The sequence below is a fragment of the Adiantum capillus-veneris genome, chromosome 7 (genome assembly GCF_014529385.1).
Source record: "Adiantum capillus-veneris isolate H3 chromosome 7, ASM1452938v2, whole genome shotgun sequence".
Lineage (NCBI taxonomy): Eukaryota > Viridiplantae > Streptophyta > Polypodiopsida > Polypodiales > Pteridaceae > Adiantum > Adiantum capillus-veneris.
The window spans coordinates 22,662,414-22,689,423 of NC_140937.1; the positions used below are offsets into that span (position 1 = coordinate 22,662,414).

General features: G+C 45.6%; 1 protein-coding gene and 1 pseudogene across 2 annotated transcripts in view; one reads left to right on the plus strand and one right to left on the minus strand.

Moving 5' to 3' along the window:
* Positions 1 to 27,010, plus strand: part of LOC147453547 (uncharacterized protein At4g06598-like) — a 93,154-nt gene that overhangs the window by 21,112 nt on the left and 45,032 nt on the right. The window lies entirely within an intron of this gene.
* The window catches only part of LOC147453548 (uncharacterized), a 37,359-nt pseudogene that overhangs the window by 641 nt on the left and 9,708 nt on the right, over positions 1 to 27,010 (minus strand).

Genomic DNA, 27,010 nt, shown 5'->3' on the forward strand with positions numbered 1-27,010 from the left:
GGCATTCCAAATGCCCTCGTGCCCACTGTGAGTCTTAAAGTGAAATCCATTGCTATACTTTCCCATGGTCGGCTAGGGATAGGTGAAGGTTGCAGAATACCTGGTGCCTTATGCCTCTCAAACTTGACCTTCTGGCATACTAAACAATTGCGAACAAACTTGTCCTCATTTTTTTCAAGCCTTGGCCAATAGAAGAACCGTTCCACACCCTTCAAGGTGGTTTCTATGCCGCGATGGTCCAAAAAAGGGGCACAATGGCATTCTGTCAGAACCTTATTCCGCAATCCTTGTGTAACAAACAACAAATTTTTCTGCATCAAATAGCCTTCCTTGAGAGAATAGCCTGTAACCACACATAAAAACAGCCAACGTTCTCTATCTGGGAACAACTACAGCCATCGCTGAATTGAAGAAGAGTCTTCACCGCCCAGAAATTGTAGGTGCTCGTGACTATCCTCCGAAGGGAGATCGCTTTTCCGCACTCCGAGCAACAGGTACTAATTGTGAATACGCACTACGAGTAGTTGTTTTGTGCTTGTGTTTTTGCAAGGACTCTGTCACGAAGAAAGAGCAAGAAGGCCCCGGCCTACGCTCAGGGATTCTGGGAAAGGAATCCGGAATACTCTGCGGAGTCTCGACTTTGAGTACAGACGGAAAAAGGATTGAGAGTTGCGTCTTGGATTTCTCTCACGGGAAGGAACGACCGTCGAGTTTGAGAATTAAAACGGAGGGGTTTTCTCCGGCTCTTGTGCTTGTAAAAACGATTCTCTCTAATAAGATCTTCTATGGGGGGGGGGGGGACTAGCCCATCTTTTGGTCCCAACTACTGTGTCGATCTTCTCCCTTATCTCTTTTGAGTTGAAAGATTATTTATTTTCAGCTTGTTGATTATTCGTGTGCGCTCCTGTTTGTGACATTTGTATCAGAGCTGTTTGTGACGTTTTGTCCATGTTTCGCTGCCAAATGCTTCATATGGCTGGGAATAAGGTGGCTGCAGACGCAGACGGCCTAGGGTGAATGCAGTTACTTTTGCATATCACGAAGAACGGGAATCAATTCCAAATTTGTATCCAAATGACCAAGACTTCTCCTTCATTTGGAGTAAGTTACAGAACGGAGAGAATGAATATCCGTATTCCATTCGGGGTGGTTCTTTCTACCACCACCAAGCAATTGCTTCCACCGATCCTTGTCACTAAGGATAATATTTTTGCAGCGGATGAGTTTGTCCGAGATTTGGACACGGCCTACGAACAAGTTACGAGAGAAAGTTTGCACTCTTAGGAAAAACATAAGAAAGCTGCGGACAAGCACAAAAGAAAATCTAGACTTAACAATCGATCAATTGGTCTTACTCACGTTTGAGAAGGCAAGACTAAAAAAACAAGCGACTCATAAAGGGAAAGCGGTAAAACTTTCCAATCGTTATTATGGGCTGCTTAAGATAATTGACCTAGTGAATGATGTGAAGTTCCGATTAGACTTACGATCTAATTGGAAGATTCACAATGCTTTCCAAGTTAGTTTACTCTGGCCATATGTGAGATCGCCTCCAAGACAATCTATTGCTAAGGAACCTCTTGAGGTTTAGGAAACAGAGGAAATACTCCAACCGGAGCTGATTATTCATCATCAGGAGCGGCCACTTAAGTCCTGAGAAGATTACACGGAAGTGTTTGGTAAAGTTTAAGAATTATTCTACTCTAGATGCTTAGTGGATGTCCAAGCAGGAATTAGCATCTTATCCCGATTCTGGAAGGATATGTACAAGCACTACAGTTGAGGACAACTGTTTAGAAGCCAGAGGGATGTTGCTAAATGGACTTTTTTCTTATTTTTTTGAGTAATTTCTTTTTATTGAAATTAAAATATTTAAATGTGTGCACTTGAACCGTAAGGTTAGGAACTGTAGATCTACCGGAATTATTAAAAGCCATCAAGAACGGACAACCGTGATGTGTCATATGATGGATGACATTAAACATCGTGAAGGTGTTGTACCGCTAGTTGGGTAGGAGACTGGGAAACGGATATTTTTGATGCGTCACGTGATGGGTGACGGGAGCACCGGAAAGGGAATATTCTGTTGGTTTGGTAGGAAACCTAACCTAGAAAAAGAAATACGCGTAAAGTCGCAAGTACAAGAATAAAGCTGGGTTCTGAGAAGCTTTTTCTAGAAAGCGGGAGGAATATTTTTAAGTATTTTCCGGGAAGAGCGAATGCTTTCCCGCGAGGAATCTGTGTTTGCATTGCGTTTATGCTTGAGAATTGCAGCCGGGGATGCTTGGAAAGTGTTGTGGGGCATCAGTTTTCAGCTCACCAAGTTTTATTGAGTTTTTTTTACAGGTTGACATTTTTTAACGAGTGGCCAGCTGCCCATTGAATAAGTGGGTAGGCCTCTTAAAATTAAAGGAATGTGTAATTCAAAATAAGAGCAAATTTCTGTCCGTACAGCTGAAAAACAGCAGCGCTCTCTCGCCCTCCTCTCGCTAGAAGCTGCCGTAGGCAAATCTTCTCTCTCTAGGCTATTCTGGCTAGTGTGCATGCCAAGGCACCTCTTTCCTCTATTATTGCCAGCCCCCAAGAGCATTAAAAACAGCCAGAGTTCTCTATCTGGGAACAACTACAGCTAGGGCTGAATTGAAGAAGAGTCTCCACCGCCAAGTAACTACAGATGCTTGTGACTATCTTGCAAAGGGAGATCGCTTTTCCGCACTCAAAGGAACAGGTACTAATTGTGAATACGCACTATGAGTAGTTGTTTTGTGCTTGTGTTTTTGCAGGGACTCCGTCACGGAGAAAAAGCAAGAAGGCCCCGACCTACGCTCAGGGATTACAGGAAAGGAATCCGGAATAGTCTGTGGAGTCTCGGCTCTGAGTACAAACGGAAAAAAGGTTGAGAGCTCGCCTCTTGGATTTTCCTCACAGGAAGGAACAACCATCGAGTCTGAGAATTAGAGCGGAGAGGTTTTCTCCGATTCTTGTGCTTGTAAGAAAGATTCTCTCTAATAAAGATTCCCTATAAGGGGGGGGACTAGCCCATCTTCTAGTCCCAAATACTGTGTCGATGTCACGTGCACATCTAACCCTATGTGTACGTGGACAAGCTACTTTATGGCAAGGGTTGGGTTCAGTTCAGTCAGCCTAGATTAGGAAGTGTTCTAGCACTTTTGTGAGTCTGTTCGCAGACCGTGCATGCCCAGACACTTAGAGTAGATGCATATCCTCTGGTTGTACACATCATGATCATCAGATTGCCATCAGAACCCATCAGGAGCATTTTTACAGTGCATAGACCTATTTTCCCTCTTTTTGACATTTTTCACTTATTATTTTTACTGTGTCGATGTCACGTGCACATCTAACCCTATGTGTACGTGGACAAGCTACTTTATGGCAAGGGTTGGGTTCAGTTCAGTCAACCTAGATTAGGAAGTGTTCTAGCACTTTTGTGAGTCTGTTCGCAGACCGTGCATGCCCAGACACTTAGAGTAGATGCATATCCTCTGGTTGTACACATCATGATCATCAGATTGCCATCAGAACCCATCAGGAGCATTTTTACAGTGCATAGACCTATTTTCCCTCTTTTTGACATTTTTCACTTATTATTTTTAAGTGACTTTTGTTGGGAACTAGGTAGGGCAAATTCAGTAAGGATGTATATAAGAAACCTAGCGCTAGTAGATTCTGGCAGAAGAGGCAGCAGGAGCACCTTTGTTCAACAACACCTTCTTAGCAGGACCCCCACCAGGACCCTAGCGTTTTGCACCATCTGCAACAAGATAGCGTTTTTGGACAAGATCAGCCAGCGTTTTTGCACTTGCAGATTCCCGGTAGCAGTAGAGCCCAAATCAGCCTAGCGTTTTTACATCTGCAAGAGACCTAGCGTTTTTGCAGATCTTCGCGACAAGGACTCAAGAAGGACCAGCGTTTTCAGTTTTTAGCAGTCAGACATCGTAGTAGAACCCCCGAACCTTGCAGATCTCACCTTCCCGCAGCAGATCCTCGCCGCACGGTCAGATCCAACGTAGTTTGCAGATTCAGCCCGGAGAACGCAGATTTCAGCATCTGCATTTTCAGCGCGTCGTCGTGGCATCGTCGCCATCGACATCGTCACCGACATAGAGTCAGAAATCAGCAGATAAAGATTTGGAGATTTCAATCCTTAGCGTTTTCAGATTTCAGCCCGTCTTATCGTCGTCCTCATCATCGTCGACATCGTCGGCAAGTCCAAAGCATTGTAGAGATTTGTGCAATCAATAGTAGACCGCTCTCGCCATAGAGAGTGGGGCCTTCGGAGGAGGGTTTGACAACATTCTGCTGTCGTATTCTTCTCTATCTATCTCTCAGTCTCAGCACCTTCATTCACAGTGTTTATCCACTTTGTTTGTGATCACTTGCACTCTCTCATTAAAGAACGGAAGGCTCTCCCTTCCATAAGTAAAAGGAACCTTGAACACAGGGAGCACTCATCTTGAGCAAAGTTCAACATTCACTTCCGTTGCACCTTATAGTCAATCTTCTCCCTCATCTCTTTTGAGTTGAAAGATTATTTAGTTTCAGCTTGTTGAATATTCGTGTGCGCTCTCGTTTGTGACAAGATCCCATCAGCATCTAGGACCATTGTATCAACATTTGTGCAATCTAAAGCAAATACCTCTCTAGGGAATCAGGGATAGACCCATTGTGATGTGCCAACCACTGAATAGTCCTAATTGAATGAGATTGTTTTGGGAAGCCAACGACCCAGGACATCAAGAGCTCCAATATGGAATGAGACTCCTTATTGGATGAGATTTTTCTGGGAAGCCAACGACCCAGGATATCAAGAGCTCCAATCTGGATTGAGAAAACTGATTGTCTCTCAGCAAGTCCCTCGAAATGACCGTTGGAAAATTTTGATGTAACTTGAGTTGTTTTGCAGATATGCTGTAATCGCGGACGATTCTTTCTTTCAAGAAGGGGGGATGTCACAAACTATTGACGTTTCAAGTCATTGAGGAACAGAGCCAACCTTCAGATCCCGAGTGAGGGACCTAAACCCTAAGAAGCGGAAGCAGCAGCAGAAGAAGAAGAAGCGGAAGAAGACCAACTTATGGGACCCTGTCCGATGGGGCCCAAGTAAACTAAAGATATTAAAATAAAGCAGGACTAGCACATGCACACACACATGCTAATTTGCGAGTTGCTTGACGACATGGCAAAGCTTTTACGGATTTCCGGAAATGACGTTGATTGCTGACATGGCAGCTTTTGCGGATTTCTGGATTTTACACTGATTGCTGACGTGGCAGATTGTATGGATTTCCGCGTTTTACGCTGGCTGTTGACGTAGCAAAGCTATACAGATTTTCGCTTCTGCGCTGGCTGTTTTTGGGCATCTGGTTTTGAGTTTATAGCTTTTCATGTAAACCGCTTTTCATAGGCCAAGGGCCTTTAAATATGAGCCAAGGGCTCATTCTCTGGCTTTTGCTTAAGTGTGAGTTGTAGAGGATGGAGTATCGGCGTTGTGCAGTGTCACATGACACATCTAACCCTATGTGTATGTGGACAAGCTACTTCATGGCAAGGGTTCAGTTCAGTCAGCCTAGATTAGGAAGTGATCTGGCACTTTTGTGAGTCTGTTCGCAGACCGTGCATGTCCAGACACTTAGAGTAGATGCATATCCTCTGGTTGCACATAGCATGATCATCAGATTACCCATCAGTAGCATTTTTATAGTGCATAGACCTATTTTTCCTATTTTTGACATTTTTTACTTAGTATTTTTAAGTGACTTTTGTTGGAAACGGGGTAGGGCAATGTAGCAAGCCAAGTACATAAGCAAACTACCGCTAGCACTTTCTGGCAGAAGAGGCAGTAGGAGCACCTTTGCTCAACAGGCACCTTCTCAGCAGAACCCCCCAAGACCAACCTAGCGTTTTTGCCAAGCAGAGACCCAGCGTTTTCATCCACAGCAGAAGCCAGCGTTTTTACACTGCAGTATCCTGGCGACAGCAGAAGACAAATCAGCCTTAGCGTTTTGCATTTGCAGGACAACCCGTCAGTAGCAAGACAACAAATTTCCACAGCAAGACTCATTTTCAGCCCTGGCGTTTTTGCATCAGCCTAGCACCTCAGCGTTTTTGCAGATCTTCGCGAGAGAACCAACAAGAAGACCACCGTTTTTAGTTTTCAGCATCAAGACTCCACAATAGAACCCCCGAACCTCGCAGATCTCACCTTCCCAAAGCAGATGCTCACCGCACGGTCAGATCCAGCGCAGTTTACAGTTTTAGCCCGGAAAACGCAGATTTCAGCATCTGTGTTTTCAGCGTGTCGTCGTCACATCGTCGTTATCGCCGTCATCAACGAGATGGAGTCATAATTCAGCAGATAAAGATTTGCAGATTTCAGCCATTAGCATTTTCAGATTTCAGTCCGTCTCGTCGTCGTCCTCATCGTCGTCGACATCGCCGGCAAGTCCAAAGCATTGTAGAGATTTGTGCAATCAATCGTAGACCGCTCTCGCCATAGAGAGTGGGGCCTTCGGAGGAAGGTTTGGCAACATTCTGGTGTCGTATTCTTCTCTCTCTATCTCTCAGTCTCATCACTTTCTTTCACAGTGTTCACCACTTTGTTTGTGCAATGTGTCCATTGCACTCTCTCACTAAAGGAACGGAAGGCTCTCCCTTCCGTAAGTAAAAGGAACCCTTGAGCACAGTTCGGAGCACTCATCTTGAGCAAAGTTCAACATTCACTTCCGCTGCACCTTACATTGGTATCAAAGATTTGGCAGTGTTCTGTATCACTCAAGGAAAGAACCACAAGAACCACAAGAACCACAAGGATTTTTTTTGCTTGTTGAGGTCGCACGTAACCCAAGTCCTCTTGGGCGTGTCGATTCCTAATCGTGTTTTTGAAGAGTGACAAGAAACTAAAGAAAGAAGGGCTTGTTCAGCCTCCCCTTGTTTCTCTTTTTACTCATTGAGAGCGGACAATGCACTTAGCGGCCAACGAATCGACGTGAGGTTGGAAAAAGCAACCTTGGTGTGAGCGCAAGGCCGCCAAGGGTGCACCCGCAGGGAAGAGTAGAACTTGGGTGAAGAGAAGATCCTTCTCTAACACAGATTGCAAGCTAAAGAAGAACCCAAGATCCTCAAGGCCCCCAAGAACCTCAAGACCCTCAAGAACCTCAAGATCCCCAAGAACCCAAGAACCCAAGAACCCAAGACCCACAAGAACCCAAGTTCCTTGTGAACTTCACAACCCATGACTTCAGTGGATGGTCATCACCCGAAGCGGAATGGATACTTCGCATGAAGGTGGTGAGTATGGGAGTGGCAAAGAAGAGTTTTCCCCACTAGGACGTTTTTTCGACCCTCCCCCTTCCCCATCTATGCAAAGGATTGCACTAACTCCTATGGAGGCTATCGACAAGAGGATGATGGACAGGAAGTTAGAAAGCGACGAAATAATGGTAGCCATAGAGCGTAAGTACCAAGACAGAATGGCAGCCATAGCGCGTGAGCGTAACGAAAGAGAAGCAAAATTTGCTCGCGAGAACAAAGCAAGAATGCAAGAAATGTTGCGACTCTTTTCTCAAGTTCATGCACAGATGCAAGAGACTCGGGAAAAGAGACTCTCTGTCACCAGCGTGTGACTACTATCTATCATTTTTGTTGATTTCTTTCTTATTATTTATTTACTTTCACTTTTTGGAAACACCCCTCGGGAAATCTAACTGCCCTGCATTGCATAGCTAGTGTGGAAGTGTTCAGAGGGAGTCCAGGCCTGAGGGCAAGAGAGCACTAGGGTTGGACAAGGACTATGGTTAGCCAAGTGGGGTCATTGACTAGCCAAATTGGAATCCTTTGTTACAGAGGCTACATTTCAGTTCTGGGTGTGGCTGCAGTGTACAAAGAGGGTCGGATGACCTAGAAAGATACAAGGGCAGCATCTCCTAAAATTTAGGGAACTGCTATTTTGGGACATGAAAATGTGTTCGTGTCATTACCTCCGGAATGACAAGGGGAACCTTTTATTACTCTGCAGTGAAGTCAACCGGGCAATCGATCGGGAGATTTTTAGGCGGCAACCCCGAAACGGGAAAATGCTTGTAAATGTGCCAAGTGGCACCTTCTGGTGAACTTTCCTCATGCAACAAGAAGTGGTGCTGAATTTTAAGCTGGGAGAGGCTCTTTTTCAGATTTTGTCACAGGTTAAGAGCTATGGAGTGCTTGCTTTCCCTGCTATGTACAGTGCGGTGCCAGGAGTGATGACCTGCACGCTACGCACTGCCCTCTCTCTCCCCTATGGCAGTATGTTATGCCCCTCTAGTGGGCTTTTCAATTGACCAATGTACAGTTGTGTGGGTTCATGCGCGATTGCCGAGGCAAGAGCCTCTTGCATAGGTACTGGATTAGCTAGCGGCTAATCCCCCGCAGGTACAGGTGAATTCGAAGAGGTTTCACGCCAGAAATCTCGTCCGATTCAAAGGGCAAGTAGCCCTACAGGTGCGGGAGCTCGAGGACTTGCTACGGATGCGACCGGCACGCGAAACAGAGCCCGAAACAGTAAATTACAGCCTGCTGTGTATTTTTGCAGGTTTAGGGTTTTGGCCCTAAACGGTCCCTAATACCCCTAGGAGGTTCGGGGACGCGAGGGGACCGCAGTACAGGTGATCTGCCGCATTTTCGGGGCTGAAAACAGAGAATTCAGCGTGCTGCAGATTCTCGCCAGGTTTTGCAAAGTGCCCGTATGCGTTGGGAAAGTCAGTCAATGCGTGGGAATACTGACTGTGGAGTGTCCTAGTACAGTTATGTTGCCGAAATCGGGCCGGAACAGTTGAAATTCAGCCAAGCTTGTGCGGGGCAGCTTGTAGGGAACCACAGCGTTTATTCCCTCTGTTAAACAATAAAGAAATACCGAAAGGGGCGCCCAAGTTAGGGGCCAATCTGGTGTCGGTCTTCTCATACAGGTGCATGCTAGCAGCCTGTATCCCTTTCCTCCGTGTTGTGTCTTGAAAGTACAGGCAGAGTAGACAACTAATAATGGGTGAAAGCTAAATCAAGGTTTGAAGTAAAGTCTACCAGGCCGGTTTCATGGTTCCATCGACGGGATTAAATCACTTTTTCCCATAGAAGTGAGCCTTGGTTAGGTTGGGCTTGAAGACACAGGGGATCATAGACCAGACACAGGGAATTGCAATTATGGCTGACAGACCAGATGATGTGACTGAAGAGGTTTCCTCTTCACAGGGTCAATAGACACATGAAGTGGGTGAGTCATCAAGACCACCACAAACGGATGATGATATATTCAGGACCCAGTTGGCTACTCCTGTGGCTATGTTCACACAAGTAATGCAGAACCTGAGGTTTTTAGCCTTTTTGGAACCTCCTGTTCCGTCTCAGCAAGTTGGGTCACTGGATCATATTCAAAAGCCTGTTAAGGCTCGAGCACAGGTGGTTCATACTGCAGAGTCAAATGGAAACACCTGTACACTTGACGGAGAACATGCAGTCTCCACAACCTGTGCCTAAAGTGCAAGAACAGGTGGCTGAGATGCGAGTCTTTCAAGCTGTACCAGTTCAGCCAGCCACTTTTCAGTAGCCTATAGCTGGTTCTAATGGGCAGGGAAGCAACCTACAGGCTATGCAACAAGTCTTCCCACCACCTTCAGTACACCCTGGCTATTTTGGAGGTGGATCGGTATTCCAGAGCATGGCTGGTCATGCACCTGGAAATCAGTTTTACACGCCAGGAATAGTGTTCGGGGGTGCTCAAACGATGATGCCTAACGCCATGTATGGTGTCACGAGCATGCTATCAGGGTTTCAAAGCACTCAGGGCCAATTTGGGATGCCACAGGCAAATTTTGGTATGGCTGGAATTACAAATCAGCAGCCAAATATGGCATTTCCAGGTCAACTTAATTGCGGTCAGGGAACACAAATGAACCCTAACAGTGTTCCCATGTTTCAGTCAGTTCCATATGACAATTTAACGCCGCTGGAGAGGCCAACTCCGTACAAAGAAGGTGGCAAAGGTGTGACATTCACGACCTTTATAGGGTTTGATGAAGGCTCTCTCATTCCTCCAGCAGTTTGACAAGGCCTATGCAGGGGGAAACTTTACAGAGGCTTCAAAGGTCCGCAAGGCAGCCACTTTCTTGACAGGAAATGCAGGGAAATGGTGGACAACTTTATTGCTTCAAGGGCAAGCTCTGTCCACATGGATTTACTTCAAGCAGATTTTTGTAGCAGCATGGTTATCTGATGACTTTGAAGCAGATGTCATGACAGAATGGCACCGGCTTAATGCTGCCACTTGCAAGAATATGGATGACTACAATCGGAAGTTTTGGAAAGCTCTACTTCCAGTAACGTCCTATAGGTTTGTGCCATTGACAAAACAGATTGAAAAATACTGTTGTGGCCTACCCAAAGGATTGAGAAAGTACTATACGAAGACTAAAGTCACTACTTTGACGCAGCTCATCGAGGTAGTAAACACTGGCAATGGTTTGCTCAAGGGAGAAGATTGTGAATTCAATACTGGCGTCAAGGAAGGATTAGCCAAGAAAAATTCAGCGAAGAAGCACGTTCCCAATGAGGCTCCAAAAGGGACTCAGGAGCCAGCCAACGCAGGGAAAGGCAAAGCTTCGGCTGAATCAGAAAAGAGACAAGTAAAGAAATGGAAAAGACGTTTTCCTCGCAAGTCGGAAGAGCAAAAGAAGGTCCTGAGGTCAGAGAACAAATGCTTCATCTGTGAGCAGCCTGGCCACATTGCTTACAATTGTCCTACAAAGAAAAGGCGAGCTCATTCTGAAGACAAGGAGGACAGGAAAGGAAAGAAGCCCATGGCTGGTCTAGTGCCAGATATGGTGGGCGACAAGCCAAATTCAGATGCAAGTGAGCTTTGCAGAGCATGGGGAAAGGTCAGGGATCAAACAATGCTTATCTTCTTTGATCTAGGTGCCAAAGCCAACTTCATTTCCCCAGAATTGGCTTCAAAGTTGGGAATCAGACCTGAAGAGATGGGGTATACAACAGAGGCAGGTTTGGCATGTCCTGGCCATATAGAGGCTGTGACACCCATCATTGGAAAGTTGCGCTTACATATCCAGTCCTATGTAGATGCTTAAGAATTTTACATCATACCACTGGACGGATGTGATGTGTTGTTAGGTATTCCTTGGTTATTTCGTGTACAGGGAATCATGGATGCCTACAACAAAAAGATCCACGTACAGAGCAGGGGAAAGACTCACATTCTGGATGTAAAGCTTAAAGGGGACTCTATTCCCACTGTATCAGCTTCTGCTATTACTTCTGTAATGAAAAAGCATCTTTCTGCGTACTTGGTTTTTGCACGTGAAGTGTCAGATTGTGATGAATCAAATTTATCTGTGCTAGATAAAGAAAGGTCAATGTTTTTACAACAGTATAGTGATTGTTTTTCCGATTCATTACCGTCTCAATTACCGCCAGAGAGACCCGAGGACCATGCGATAGATTTGGTGCCAGGCAGTAGCCCACCAAATAAGCCTCCATACAGGGTTAGTGCGGCTCAGCAGAAAGAGATAATGGGCCAAGTACAGGAGCTGTTAGAAAAGGGGCTGATTCAGCCCAGTTCATCCCCATTCTGTTCTCCAGTGTTGTTGGTGCAGAAAAAGGATGGCTCATGGCGTATGTGCATCGACTACCTTGCACTGAACAAGAATACCATCAAGAATAGGTTCCCTATACCTAGAATTGATGATATTCTGGACAAATTAGAAGGAGCGGCTATGTTTAGCAGGATAGATCTAAAGAGTGGGTACCATCAGATCCGCATTAGATCAGAGGATGTGTACAAGACTGCTTTTAGAACAACGTTTTGCCTTTATGAATTTTTAGTGATGCCCTTTGGTCTCACAAATGCTCCTGCTACGTTCAATAGGATGATGGACAGAATTTTTCATCCACACCAGCAGTTTGTTGGTACATTCTTTGATGACATGATAGTCTACTCAAAGAATGAAGAGGAGCATAGGCATCACTTGGCCATTGTGTTCAAAGAGCTACGCAGTCATAGGTTGCTCATCAATGCAAAGAAAAGTGAATTTTTTCTGGAAGAGATCCACTTTCTGGGACACATTGTCTCAAAGGATGGTGTCAGAGTGGATCCTGCAAAAGTTGAAGCGATCAAGTCATGGCCAGATTTGAAGACGGTGCACGATGTCCGAAGTTTCTTGGGACTATGCTCCTATTACAGAAGGTTTATCTGAAATTTCGCTGAGATTGCTTCACCTTTACATGCTCTTCAAAAGAAGGCAGTCACCTTTAGATGGACACAGAAAGAGATTTCAGCTTTTAATCTCTTAAAGGAAAAGATGACTTCAGATCCAGTCATTGTGTTGCTAGATCTTAGGAAGTCATTTGTGGTCCAGTGTGACGCCTGTGGTAGTAGCATTGGTGCAGTGCTAATGCAAGATGGCAAGGTAGTAGCCTATGAGAGCAGAATTTTGCAAGGGCCAGAGATGACCATGCAGGTCTAAGAGAAAGAGTTACTGGCTGTGATTCATGCGCTCTTAAGTTGGAAACACTACCTGCTAGGTGCAGATTTCGTTGTTCAAACGGACCATCAGACCTTGCGATACTTCTTGACACAGGCAAAGTTATCTGAGAAGCATATGCGATGGGCAAATATCTTGTCCATGTTCCACTTTCAGATTGTGCATGTGGAAGGCAAGAAGAACGTTGTGGCTGATGCCTTGTCAAGGAAGCCACAAATTTCAGCTGTGTCAATTCCTGATCATCATGAACTTGATGATATGAGAGAACAGTATGCAAATGATGAAGATTTTGCAAGGGTCTTCGAGCAGCTAATGGATGGACAACGTCATGAACACTATCTTCTTAAAGACGGGTTCATGATGATGCATGGCAGATTGTGTGTCACAAAGCCATTGCGACGCAAAGTTATAGAAGAGAGTCATGTCCCACCGTATGCAGGGCATCGTGGCATCGATGCTACAGTTAAAGCGGTTGAGACATTCTTCTATTGGCCTACATTGAGAAGAGATGTGGATGCCTTTGTGCGAGAATGCCTAATTTGCTAGAAGGTCAAGTTTGACAGGCAAAAGGCACCAGGATTATTGCAACCACTACCTATTCCAGACTCTCTGGCAATGGTGACTACCTCCTCGAAGGTGGTAGGTCTTTTTAGCTCAACTTTGAACTTCAAACTTTCTTTTAAGTTTGCCAAAAAACGGTCCTTCTTTAACATGGATGGAGGAATCTCGTTTCCCAAGGCCCGGGCCCATTTATCCCATAAACGGGTGGGTAAACTGCATCACAAAATCATCAACACTTTGACTAGCCCTTTGAGTGTATCCCAAAATTTCATGCCAAACTTTATCTGGTACTTCGATGGATCGGTATTGTGCAAGGAAAGCTTGCTTCACACGATTATAGTCCAAAACCACCCATGGGTTTTGTACCTGCATCAACTCCTCAAAATTGTGTAACCAAACTTTTGCCTCTTTTGGAAAAGCCTCAGGCAAAGCAAAAGAAAGCAGCTGATCGTCACCGTCGTGAAGTGGTATATTCACTTGGTGATTGGGTGCTTTTACGCTTTGAAAAGGCAAGGTTAAAGAAGATGAAGGGCAAGGAAAGACTGTTTCCAAAGCTCAGCATGCGTTACTATGGGCCTTTTCAAGTGTGCGACATAATCAGTGATGTTGCATATAGGCTGAAATTGCCTGAGAGTTGGAAGATTCACAATGCGTTTCACGTGAGTCTTCTCAGACCCTATGTGGGTGATGTGCCAGAAGATATGCCAGTTGAAGATCAGCCGGAAGTCGAGGAACTTGACGAGATCTTGATCCCGGAACAGATTTTGGCACATAAAGAAAGAAAAGTGAAAGGCAAGGTTGCTAGGCGTTACTTGGTAAAGTTCAGAAACTATCCACCAATGGATGCTAAGTGGATGGAAGAAGGTGAACTTGCAGAGTCACCAACTGTGTTATCACTTTACCTTGAAGCCTTCGATTTGCAACCTACCTTGACCCCTTGAGTTTCAAAGCTACATGGATTGTCAGTGTGACAATGGATTTTGAAACAAATGATGTACATGGTATTTATAGTGAGCTCAAATGAAATACCTGTTACATGAATGTTAGAGCTGTACAGATTGTCAGTTTGGCAATTGCTCTTATGGAATGTTCAAAAGTGTGCTTAGTGCTATAGAAGTGAGTATTTCTTGTCAGTTTGTCAAGAATACAGTAATTGCTTCTATTAAAGAGTACATGTGTAACTGCATTCTTAAACTGTCGGTTTGGGTATGCTTGAAAGTGTTACGGGATCCAACGTGTACTATAAGACAGTGGCAAAATGTGTGGCTACCATTTTGTCATTGGAAAGTTAGTAACTCAAAGCAATGGCAGAGTGCGAAGCTACCACTATGTCATTGGGACAGGGTTCACACGTAGGCAATACATGTGTCGACGAGGTGTTGAATACACCAGGGTTGACAATGAGCATGTATGTGTCGTACATGTGTCGACAGGTGTTGAATACATCAGTGTTGACTGTGAGCATGTACGACATAGATGCAAACGAGGACGTTTGAGATTTCAAGAGGGGGGTATGTCCCCAGCGTGTGACTACTATCTATCATTTTTGTTGATTTCTTTCTTATTATTTATTTACTTTCACTTTTTGGAAACACCCCTCGGGAAATCTAACTGCCCCGCATTGCATAGCTAGTGTGGAAGTGTTCAGAGGGAGTCCAGGCATGAGGGCAAGAGAGCACTAAGGTTGGACAAGGACTATGGTTAGCCAAGTGGGGTCATTGACTAGCCAAACTGGAATCCTTTGTTACAGAGGCTACATTTCAGTTCTGGGTGTGGCTGCAGTGTACAAAGAGGGTCGGATGACCCAGAAAGATACAAGGGCAGCATCTCCTAAAATTTAGGGAACTGCTATTTTGGGACATGAAAATGTGTTCGTGTCATTACCTCCGGAATGACAAGGGGAACATTTTATTACTCTGCAGTGAAGTCAACGGGGCAACCGGTCGGGAGATTTTTAGGCGGCAACCCCGAAACGGGAAAATGCTTGTAAATGTGCCAAGTGGCACCTTCTGATGCACTTTCCTCATGCAACAAGAAGTGGTGCTGAATTTTAAGCTGGGAGAGGCTCATTTTCAGATTTTGTCACAGGTTAAGAGCTATGGAGTGCTTGCTTTCCCTGCTATGTACAGTGCGGTGCCAGGAGTGATGCCCTGCACGCTACGCACTGCCCTCTCTCTCCCCTATGGCAGTATGTTATGCCCCTCTAGTGGGCTTTTCAATTGACCAATGTACAATTGTGTGGGTTCATGTGCGATTGCCGAGGCAAGAGCCTCTTGCACAGGTACTGGATTAGCTAGCGGCTAATCCCCCGCAGGTACAGGTGAATTCGGAGAGGTTTCACGCCAGAAATCTCGTCCGATTCAAAGGGCAAGTAGCCCTACAGGTGCGGGAGCTCGAGGACTTGCTACGGATGCGACCGGCACGCGAAACGGAGCCCGAAACAGTAAATTACAGCCTGCTGTGTATTTTTGCAGGTTTAGGGTTTTGGCCCTAAACGGTCCCTAATACCCCCAGGAGGTTCGGGGACGCGAGGGGACCGTTGTACAGGTGATCTGGTGCATTTTCGGGGCTGAAAACAGAGAATTCAGCGTGCTGCAGATTCTCGCCAGGTTTTGCAAAGTGCCCGTATGCGTCGGGAAAGTTAGTCAATGCGTGGGAATACTGACTGTGAAGTGTCCTAGTACGGTTATGTTGCCGAAATCGGGCCGGAACAGTTGAATCTTAGCCAAGCTTGTGCGGGGCAGCTTGTAGGGAACCACAACGTTTATTCCCTCTTTTAAACAATAAAGAAATACCGAAAGGGGCGCCTAAGTTAGGGGCCAATCTGGTGTCGGTCTACTCATACAGGTGCAATCTAGCAGCCTGTATCCCTTTCCCCTTTGTTGTGTCTTGAAAGTACAAGTAGAATAGACGACTAATAATGGGTAAAAGCTAAATCAAGGTTTGAAGTAAAGTCTACCGCCCTTTTTGAAAGTACAGGCCGGTTTCACTCTCTCAGTCTCTTCTTCTCCAAAGCATGACACACAGAATTTGCATGATGATAAGCATGATGAATGGCATGATAATGATGAGGATGATTATTTGCATGATAAAGATGTGATTATTCACGAGCATGATGATTTGCATGAAGATGATGTGATTGTTCACAAGGATGATGTGTTAGTTGATACTTTTTCTAGCGAAGCAAACCTGTTTGCAGACTCGATCAATCACGAAGAACCGATCTTGGCTCTCGCGTTGAGGTTCACAAAACCCCCAGAGGAAGATTCGATTGATCACAAAGAACCGATCTTGGCTCGAGTCGAGGTCCAAAGAACCCCCACAGGAAGTATTATGTGTTCGAATGATTAGTCAACACGCATTGCTCGAGTGTTTCATTCGTGATGCTTTTCTGTATTTTAATCACCGTCCTTATGTGATCCCTTTTCATGGGCATGACATATTGTACGATGAACACGATTCACTCATGAATGCGCACGGATGGATGGCGGATTACTCATGAAACGAAGAAATGTTTGCATTCAAGGAATTTACGTTCCATGTCTCTTCCTTGGCATGACACAGTAGCCGAAAGAGCACAAGAAAAATTGAGCATTGAGCATTAAGCATCGGCATTTCCATTGTGATTTGCCACAGTTGATTGATTTAGATCAAAAAGTCAAGATTCGACCCCATTATTTGTGTGTGTTTGATGAACGGTTTGGCACTCCGTTACTTTGTTCATCTGCATTACATGCACATTTTTTTCGAAGGAATAGTATTTTTCTAGTCACTTTACATGGAATGGGTATGTTTATGTTTTTGTGTTGGAAGTGGGTTCTGGAATTTTCAGCCTCAAGATTCTTGAAGAAGGTAGACGCATGTCTATCGGCAAAGTTCAAGCATTGAAGGAGCCACAAATGACTGTGTCGCTTTTGGCGCGGCCCAAAGAAGCAAGCGTTGCAGACCTTTATGAAGTTCAAGTATCGCACGACCCACACATCAGAGTGGGTCGGCGAAGAGTCCTTTCCAGGATTCCAGATGGTGTTGGCAATCTCCCTTGACGCCATACAGTTCGGTACCAGTACCTCACTCTGAAAAGGAGGGGATGTCACGTGACACATCTAACCCTATGTGTACTTGGACAAGCTACTTCATGGCAAGGGTTCAGTTGAGTTCAGCCTAGATTAGGAAGTGATCTGGTACTTTTGTGAGTCTATTCGCAGACCGTGCATGTCCAGACACTTAGAGTAGATGCATATCCTCTGGTTGCATAGAGCATGATCATCGGATTACAGTCAAAACCCATCAATAGCATTTTTACAGTGCCTAGAGCTATTTTCTCTATTTTGACATTTTTCACTTATTATTTTCAAGTGACTTTTGTTGGAAATTGGGTAGGGTAATTTAGCAAGCCAAGTACATAAGTAAACTACCTCTAGCACTTTCTGGTAGAAGAGGTAGTAGGAGCACCTTTGCTCAACAGGCACCTTCTCAGCAGAACCCCCCAAGACCAACCTAGCGTTTTTGCCAAGCAGAGAATTAGCGTTTCCATCCACAGCAGAAGCCAACGTTTTTACACTGCAATAGGCTGGCGACGAAAGAAGACAAATCAACCTTAGCGTTTTGCATTGCAGGATAACCCGTCAGCAGTAAGTGAAACCGGCCCGTAGGGCGGTAGGCGTTGGCTTTCACCCGAAATTCTTTACTTTAGACACACACACACAGAGCACTTTGCAAAGAGAACCTGCGACGGGAATTAACACTTGAATACACACAGCTCGGAAGCTAGAATGCTCCGAGCAGACACCGACAACCTGTAGGCCCCAAAACTGGCGCCCCTTTCGGTATTTCTTTATTCCTTAGGAGGGTAAAGTACAAAGAAGAGTCCTGGGAATCCTTTGACTGTATCCCACTAGATACCGCCTGTTTTGGCCAAATTTCGGCAGCATAACAGCCCCAAAACTTGCACGAAACCAATTCCCTTGCTGGAACTCGCTTCTACTGGCGTATACCCTCTGATTCCTGCCCAAAAACAGTAAATTCAGCACGCTGTATTTACTGGTTTTTGCCCTGTTTTCAGCCCCAAACAGTCCCCTAACCGTCCTTTGCCAGTGGGGCACGATTCCCAATGGTCCTGGCGTCCTTATGGCTGAAAAACAGTAAAATTACAACGCATACACAGCGCTGATTTTGCACTTGTACGGTGAGGTTATGACCCTCACCAGTGCCTGCTTTGGAGTAGCAGCTAGCTACCCCTGTTCCTGCTCAAGGAGGCTCTTGCCTCAGCACAAAAGCATGAACCCACACAATTGTACATCGGTCAAATGAGTAGCCCTCTTGTGGGGCATCACATAACTGCGCGTAGGGGAGAGAGAGAGAGAGCAGTGTGTAGTGTGCAGGGCATCACTCCTAGCACCACACTGTACATGAGAGGGAAAGGAAGCACTCCATAGCTCTTAACCTGTGACAAATTGCAAATGAAGCCTCTCCCTTCTGTAAATTCAGCGCCAATTCTTTTGCAAGAGGAAAGTCCATGAAAATGTGACACTTGCGCATTTACAAGCATTTTCCCGTTTCGGGTTTGCCGCTTAAAAATATCGTGACCGGTTGCCCAGTTGACTTCGCGGCAGAGTTGTAAAATGTTCCTCTAGTCATACCGGAGGTAATGACGCGAACACATTTCACGGACCAAAATAGCAGTTCCCTAAATTTTAGGAGATGCTTCCGTTGGGCTCCCACTGGTCTTCTGACCATCTATCCTCATTGGGATTGCATCCAAAAGTGCAATGTGGCCCAACTGTCGGATACTTTTTGTTGGTAGTCCCACCTTGACTTTACGCCTTAATTGAGTTCACTTCCTAGTACCCACCAACTTGCTAAGTGCGACGGGGGGACCTATATGATCTTGCTCTGAGCCTAGACATCCTCTTACCATACGAATTCCAGTGCCGACCACTTTCTGTCTGCGGGTGAATCTACCGTTCACATTGGCCATACAATGTCCGATCGTTTGCTACTTCAAAAAGAGGGTCTCAAAACAAATAAAATAAACCCCATTGAAAAGAAACCAACAACCAAGGTTAGCAGTTGCCACATCTTTGTGACATGGTTAATAACTGCCACATCCTCGTGACATACTCCCCTCTTGAAATCGCAAACGTCCTCGATTGCATACCATAAATACACGCCATTGATGATCTTGTGCTATTAACACTCTTGTATCATCGCATGTATCCGCAAGAAAGGTCGTAACATACATAGATACAAATGACTTAATGAGACCTTCATACTTTTGCCATTTCCATCTATGGCATTGAATTCATATGTACATTTGATGTACTAGCTCTATCATTACCCCTCCTTTGCACACGTTGGGTTGGGGCATAAGTAGGCTGTAACCCAAAGGCTTCAAGGTAAAGCTGCAATACATTTGGTGACTCTGACAGTTCATACTCTTCCATCCACTTTGCATCCATAGGCGGATAGTTCTTGAACTTCACCAAATAGCGTCTTGCAACTTGTCCTTTAACTTTTCTGTCCTTATGTGCCAAAACTTGCTCAGGTACCAGGATCTCATCAAGTTCCTCAACTTCTGGCTGATCCGCATCTGGCATATCTTTTGGCACATCACCCACGAAGGGTCTTAGAAGACTCACGTGAAACGCATTATGAATCTTCCATGCATCAGGCAATTTCAGCCTGTAAGCCACATCGCTGATCTTGTCAAGCACTTTGCTGAGCTTAGGAAACAGCCGTTCCTTGCTCTTCATCTTCTTTAACCTTGCCTTTTCGAACCTTAACAGAACCCAATCACCAGGTGATAGTAGCAATTCACGACGGTGACGATCAGCAGCCTTTTTCTGCTTTGCCTGAGTCTTCTCTAAGGCAACTTTAATCTTCTTATACATCTCATCCATGTTCTCAACATATCGATCTGCCTCAAAGATCTTGTCCTTTGTATGCAAAATGGGAGGAACCTTTTTGCCGCCTTCAACAATCTCAAAAGGTGCTTTGCCAGTAGACGAATGCACCGTATTATTGTACGCATACTCGAGCATAGGCAAATACTATTCCCACTTGCCCTTATTATCTGACACATAGCATTTCAGCGGATCTAAGACAATAGAATTAGCCTCTTCTGACTTTCCATCAGTTTGTGGATGAAACGAAGACGAAAACTTGAGCGTAGTGCCCATGTTCTCAAACAATCCTCTCCAGAACAAACTGGTCATGCGAGGATCACGATCACTGATAATTGATTGTGGCATTCCATGGTACTTAAACACATTGTACATGAACAAGCGTGCCATCTGATCAGATTTTATCTTCTTCCTGATAGGGATAAAATGGGCCTGCTTGTTGAACCTGCAGATAATGGTCCATATACCATCATTCCCTGTTGGCGTCCTTGGAAGATCAAAGATAAAGTCCATAGCAATGCTTTCCCATGGCTTATCCGGAATCGGCAGTGGTTGTAACAACCCTGGTGCCTTTTGCTTGTCAAACTTGACCTTTTGGCAAACTATGCATGCTCGCACAAAGGCATCCACATCTCTACTCAAGGTAGGCCAATAGAAGAACGTCTCTACCGCTTTAACTGTCGCATCAATGCCACGATGCCGTGCATATGGTGGGACATGACTCTCTTCCATGACCTTATGTCGTAGTGGCCTAGTGACACAAAGTCTACCATGCATCATCATAAAACTATCTCTGAGGAGGTAGTGCTCGTGATGTTGCCCCTCTTGTAACTGTTCAAAGATCCTTGCAAAATCTTCATCAGCAGTATACTGTTCCTTCATGTCATCTAACTCATGATGATAAGGAATTGACACATCTGAAATTTGTGGCTTTCTTGATAACGCATCAGCCACAACATTCTTCTTGCCTTCCACATGGATAATCTGGAAGTGGAACATGGAAAGAATGTTTGCTCATCGCATATGCTTTTCGGATAACTTTGACTGTGTCAAGAAGTATCGCAAGGTCTGGTGATCTGGTTGGACAACAAAATCAGCACCTAAGAGGTAGTGCTTCCAGCTAGAAAGCGCGTGAATCACGGCCAAGAACTCTTTCTCATAGACTTGCATAGTCCTCTCTGGCCCTTGCAAAATTCGGCTTTCATAAGCTACTACCCGTCCATCTTGCATTAGCACTGCTCCGATGTTACTGCCACACGCGTCACACTGGACCACAAATGACTTCCTGAGATCTGGCAAAACAATAACTGGATCTGAAGTCAACTTTTCCTTTAAGAGACTAAAAGCTGAAATCTCTTTTTGGGTCCATTTGAAAGTGACCTCTTTCTTTTGCAATGCGTGAAGAGGCGATGCTATCTCTGCAAAATTTCTGATAAACCTTCTATAGTAGGAACACAATCCCAAGAAGCTTCTGACATCGTGCACAGTCTTCAAGCGTGGCCATGTCTTGATAGCTTTGACCTTTGCGGGATCCATTCTAACACCATCCTTTGAGACTATGTGGCCCAGAAAGTGGATCTCTTCGAGGAAGAATTCACTTTTCTTAGGATTGACAAGTAACCTGTGACTGCGCAGCTCTTCGAACACAATGGTCAAGTGACGCCTATGCTCCTCTTCATTCTTCGAATACACTATCATGTCATCGAAGAACGTTCCAACGAACTGTTGATGCGAGCGGAAAATCCGGTCCATCATTCTGTTGAACGTGGCAGGAGCATTTGTTAGCCCAAACGGCATCACTAAAAACTCATAAAGACCAAATGTCGTTCTAAACGCAGTCTTGTGCACATCCTCTGGCCTTATACGAATTTGATGGTACCCACTCTTAAGGTCTATCCTGCTGAAAATTGCAGCACCCTCTAAACGATCGAGAATATCATCAATTCTAGGAATAGGGAACCTATTCTTGATGGTATTCTTATTCAACGCACGGTAATCAATACACATGCGCCATGAGCCATCCTTCTTCTGCACTAGGAGCATTGGGGAGCAAAAGGGTGAAGAACTAGGCTGAATCAGCCCCTTCTCTAATAACTCCTCAACCTGGCCCATAATCTCTTTCTGCTGCGCTGCACTAACCCTGTAGGGAGGTCTATTTGGTGGGTTACACCCTGGCACCAAATCTATCCGATGGTCCTCAGGTCTCTCTGGCGGCAATTGCGACGGTAATGAATCAGAAAAACAGTCACTAAACTTTTGCAAAAATGCTTACCTTTCTTTATCTAACACAGATAAATTTGACTGATCACTATCTGAGACATCATGTGCAAAAAACAAGTACACAAAAAGATGATTCTTTATTACAGAAGTGATAGCAGAAGCAGATACAATAGGGACTGACTCTCCTCTAAGCTTTACATCCAAGATGTGAGTTTTGCCCCTATGTTGTACAGTGATCTTTTTGTTGTAGGCATCCAAGACTCCATGCACTCGAAACATCCACGGGATCCCCAACAAGGCGTCACAACCTTCCAGCGGCATGATGTAAAACTCTTCAGTGTCCACATACGACTGAATATGCAGACGCAGATTTCCAATGATGGGAGTAACATACTCTGAGTGGCCAGGACATGCCAACCCTACCTCTGCTGTGTACCCCATCTCTTCAGCTCTGATGCCCAGCTTCATAGCTAACTCTGGTGAGATAAAGTTGGCTTTGGCACCTGGATCAAAGAAGATGAGTGCCGTCTGATCCCCAACTTTACCCCATGCCCAACATAACTCAGTGGCATCTGTGCTGGGCCTGTCACCCACCATGTCTGGCACTAAACCTGCCGTGGGTTTAGGCTTCTTGCCTTTCTGGTCTTCTTTATCCTCTGAGTCAGCTGGCCTTTTCCTTTGTGGACAATTGATAGAAAAGTGACCAGGCTGCTCGCATATAAAGCATTTGTTCTCAGCCATTAGGACCTTTTCCTCGAGCGACTTGCGCACAAAAGGCTTCCTTTTCTGTTTCTTTGCCTGCGCTCCAGAAGTCCCGGCTGAATCCTTGTCTTTGGTGGCCTTTTCTGACCCCTGTGACGCATCAGGAGCCGTTTTCACAAAAGGCTTCTTCGCTGAATTTTTCTTTTGCTGCCCTCCTTTGTCACTGCTCGGAAATCCACTGTCCTCTCCTTTCAACAAGGCAAGACCAGTGTTCGCAACTTCCATAAGCTGAGTAAGGGTAGCCACTCTGTTCTTTGTACAGTAATCGCGAAGCCCTTTAGGCAGCCCACAACAGTACTTCTCTATCTGCTCTGTCAATGGCACAAATCTGTAGGAGGTCATTGAGAGTAACGCTTTACAAAACCTCCTATTGTACTCCAGCAAGCTCTTGCACGAAGCTGAAGTAAGCTGGTGCCAATCTGTCATGACGTCGGCTTCAAATTCATTTGACAGCCAAGCAGATGCAAACATTTGCTTGAAGTAAACCCAAGTGGCGGGTGCCTGTCCTTGCATTAACAATGTCGTCCACCATGTAAGCGCATTGTCCTTTAAGAAAGTGGCAGCTTTCCTGACCTTCGAGGCCTCTGTAAAATTCCCTCCCACATAAGCTGTATCAAACTGTTGGAGGAAAGTGAGGGCCTTTGTCTTATGCTCGAAACCACCGAAGGTACTGAACTTTACTGCTGCACCACCTTCTTTGTAAGCCTTCGGCTTCTCTAGTGCCCCCAAGTTGTCATAGGGAATGGTCTGCAACATGGGCACTGTCCCCAAGTTGAGAGAAGCCTTCGGCTTCTCTAGTGCCCCCAAGTTGTCATAGGGAATGGTCTGCAACATGGGCACTGTCGTAGGCATGATCGACACGTCTTGGCCATATACATTTTGCGTCAGAGGTGTGATATCTGGTTGCTGTCCAGAAAAACCAGCCATGCCAAAATGACCCTGTGGCACCTCAAACTGGCCCTGGTTGCAGTGGAAACCTTGTTGCATGCCGATACTACCATACATGGGGTTTGGCATGATGCCTTGCATACCCGCGAACACTGTTCTTGGCATGTACGGCTGACTTCTAGGCGCATTACCAGCCATACTTTGGAACACTGATCCACCCCCGAAATACCCAGGATGTACCGTGGGTGGTGGAAAAACTGAGTGCATAGCCTGGTATCCAGCTCCCTGTCCATTTAAGACAGCATGCTGGCTTTGAAAGGTGGCGGGCTGAACTGGCATAACCTGTGGAATAGGCGTTCTAGCCACCTGTTCAAGCACGGGAGGAACCTGCTTTGGAGCCCCCGACTCCGCAACATGCGAGTGTTCCCTTTCCTCGTGCGCCACATGAAGTACCTGGGCTTGAGCATCAACAAGCTCCGTACGCGGCGTAGGTTGCCTATTTTGCTGCTGCACTGGTGGCGCTTGCAAGAATTCCATAAACCTCGGATTCTGCACCAGCTCCGAAAAGACATTCACCGCGGAAACTAACTGAGTCTTGAACGCATCATCCTCAAGTTGCCCAGTCATAAAGCCCTGTACTGTTGGAGGGACATTCACGTTGACAGGAGGTACAGACTGACGTGGCCGTGAGCTCTCGCCAATCTCAAAAACCATAGGAATCTCCTGCCTGTCCTTTGAAGAGGAACCCTCTTCCATAATTCCCTACCCCTTGTCGGCCATAGTGTCATCCCCGCGTTCCTGCACTCCGTGTCTTTATCCCAAACAATCCAGGCTCACTCTTTAAGGAAAAAGTGATTGAGGTCCCGGCAACGGAACCATGAAACCGGTCCGTAGGGCGGTAGGCGTTGGCTTTCACCCGAAATTCTTTACTTTAGACACACACACACAGAGAACTTTGTAAAGAGAACCTGTGGACGGGAATTAACACTTGAATACACACAGCTCGGAAGCTAGAATGCTCCGAGTAGACACCGACAACCTGTAGGCCCCAAAATTGGCGCCCCTTTCGGTATTTCTTTATTCCTTAGGAGGGTAAAGTACAAAGAAGAGTCCTGGGAATCCTTTGACTGTATCCCACTAGATACCGCCTGTTTTGGCCAAATTTCGGCAGCATAACAGCCCCAAAACTTGCACGAAACCAATTCCCTTGCTGGAACTCGCTTCTACTGGCGTATACCCTCTGATTCCTGCCCAAAAACAGTAAATTCAGCACGCTGTATTTACTGGTTTTTGCCCTGTTTTCAGCCCCAAACAGTCCCCTAACCGTCCTCTGCCAGTGGGGCACGATTCCCAATGGTCCTGGCGTCCTTATGGCTGAAAAACAGTAAAATTACAGCGTATACACAACGCTGATTTTGCACCTGTACGGTGAGGTTATGACCCTCACCAGTGCCTGCTTTGGAGTAGCAGCTAGCTACCCCTGTTCCTGCTCAAGGAGGCTCTTGCCTCAGCACAAAAACATGAACCCACACAACTGTACATCGGTCAAATGAGTAGCCCTCTTGTGGGGCATCACATAACTGCACGTAGGGGAGAGAGAGAGAGAGCAGTGTGTAGTGTGCAGGGCATCACTCCTAGCACCACACTGTACATGAGAGGGAAAGGAAGCACTCCATAGCTCTTAACCTGTGACAAATTGCAAATGAAGCCTCTCCCTTCTGTAAATTCAGCGCCAATTCTTTTGCAAGAGGAAAGTCCATGAAAATGTGACACTTGCGCATTTACAAGCATTTTCCCGTTTCGGGTTTGCCGCTTAAAAATATCCTGACCGGTTGCCCAGTTGACTTCGCGGCAGAGTTGTAAAATGTTCCCCTAGTCATACCGGAGGTAATGACGCGAACACATTTCATGGCCCAAAATAGCAGTTCCCTAAATTTTAGGAGATGCTTCCGTTGGGCTCCCATTGGTCTTCTGACCATCTATCCTCATTGGGACCGCATCCAAAAGTGCAATGTGGCCCAACTGTCGGATACTTTTTGTTGGTAGTCCCACCTTGACTTTACGCCTTAATTGAGTTCACTTCCTAGTATCCACCAACTTGCTAAGTGTGACGGGGGGACCTATATGATCTTGCTCTGAGGCTAGACATCCTCTTACCATACGAATTCCAGTGCCGACCACTTTCCGTCTGCGGGTGAATCTACCGTTCACATTGGCCATACAATGTCCGATTGTTTGCTACTTCAAAAAGAGGATCTCAAAACAAATAAAATAAACCCCATTGGAAAGAAACCAACAACCAAGGTTAGCAGTTGCCACATCTTTGTGACATGGTTAATAACTGCCACGTCCTCGTGACAGGAAGACAACTGAGTTCCACAGCAAGACTCATTTTCAGCCCTAGCGTTTTTGCATTAGCCTGGCACCTGAGCGTTTTTGCAGATCTTCGCGACAGAACCAACAAGAAGACCAACGTTTTTAGTTTTCAGCATCAAGACTCCACAGTAGAACCCCCGAACCTCGCATATCTCACCTTCCCACAGTGGATGCTCACCGCACGGTCAGATCCAACGCAGTTTGCAGTTTCAGCCTGGAAAATGCAGATTTCAGCATCTGCGTTTTCAGCGTGTCTCGTCGTATCGTCGTTATCGCCGTCGTCACCGACATGAAGTCATAATTCAGCAGATAAAGATTTGGAGATTTCAGCCATTAGCATTTTCAGATTTCAGCCCGTCTCGTCGTCGTCGACATTATCGGCAAGTCCAAAGCATTGTAGAGATTTGTGCAATCATTAGTAGATTGCTCTCGCCATAGAGAGTGGGGCCTTCGGAGGAGGGTTTGACAATATTCTGGTGTTGTATTCTTCTCTGTCTATCTCTCAGTCTCAGCACTTTCTTTCACAGTGTTCACCACTTTGTTTGTGTCCATTGCACTCTCTCTCTAAAGGAACAGAAGGCTCTTCCTTCCGTAAGTAAGAGGAACTCTTGAGCACAGTTCGGAGCACTCATCTTGGCCAAAGTTCAACATTCACTTCCGTTGCACCTTACATACAGAGTTCAAGTAATATTAAGAAATACCGTAATATAAAGAAATACCGAAAGGGGCACCAAGGTTTGGGGCCACTGCTCTCTT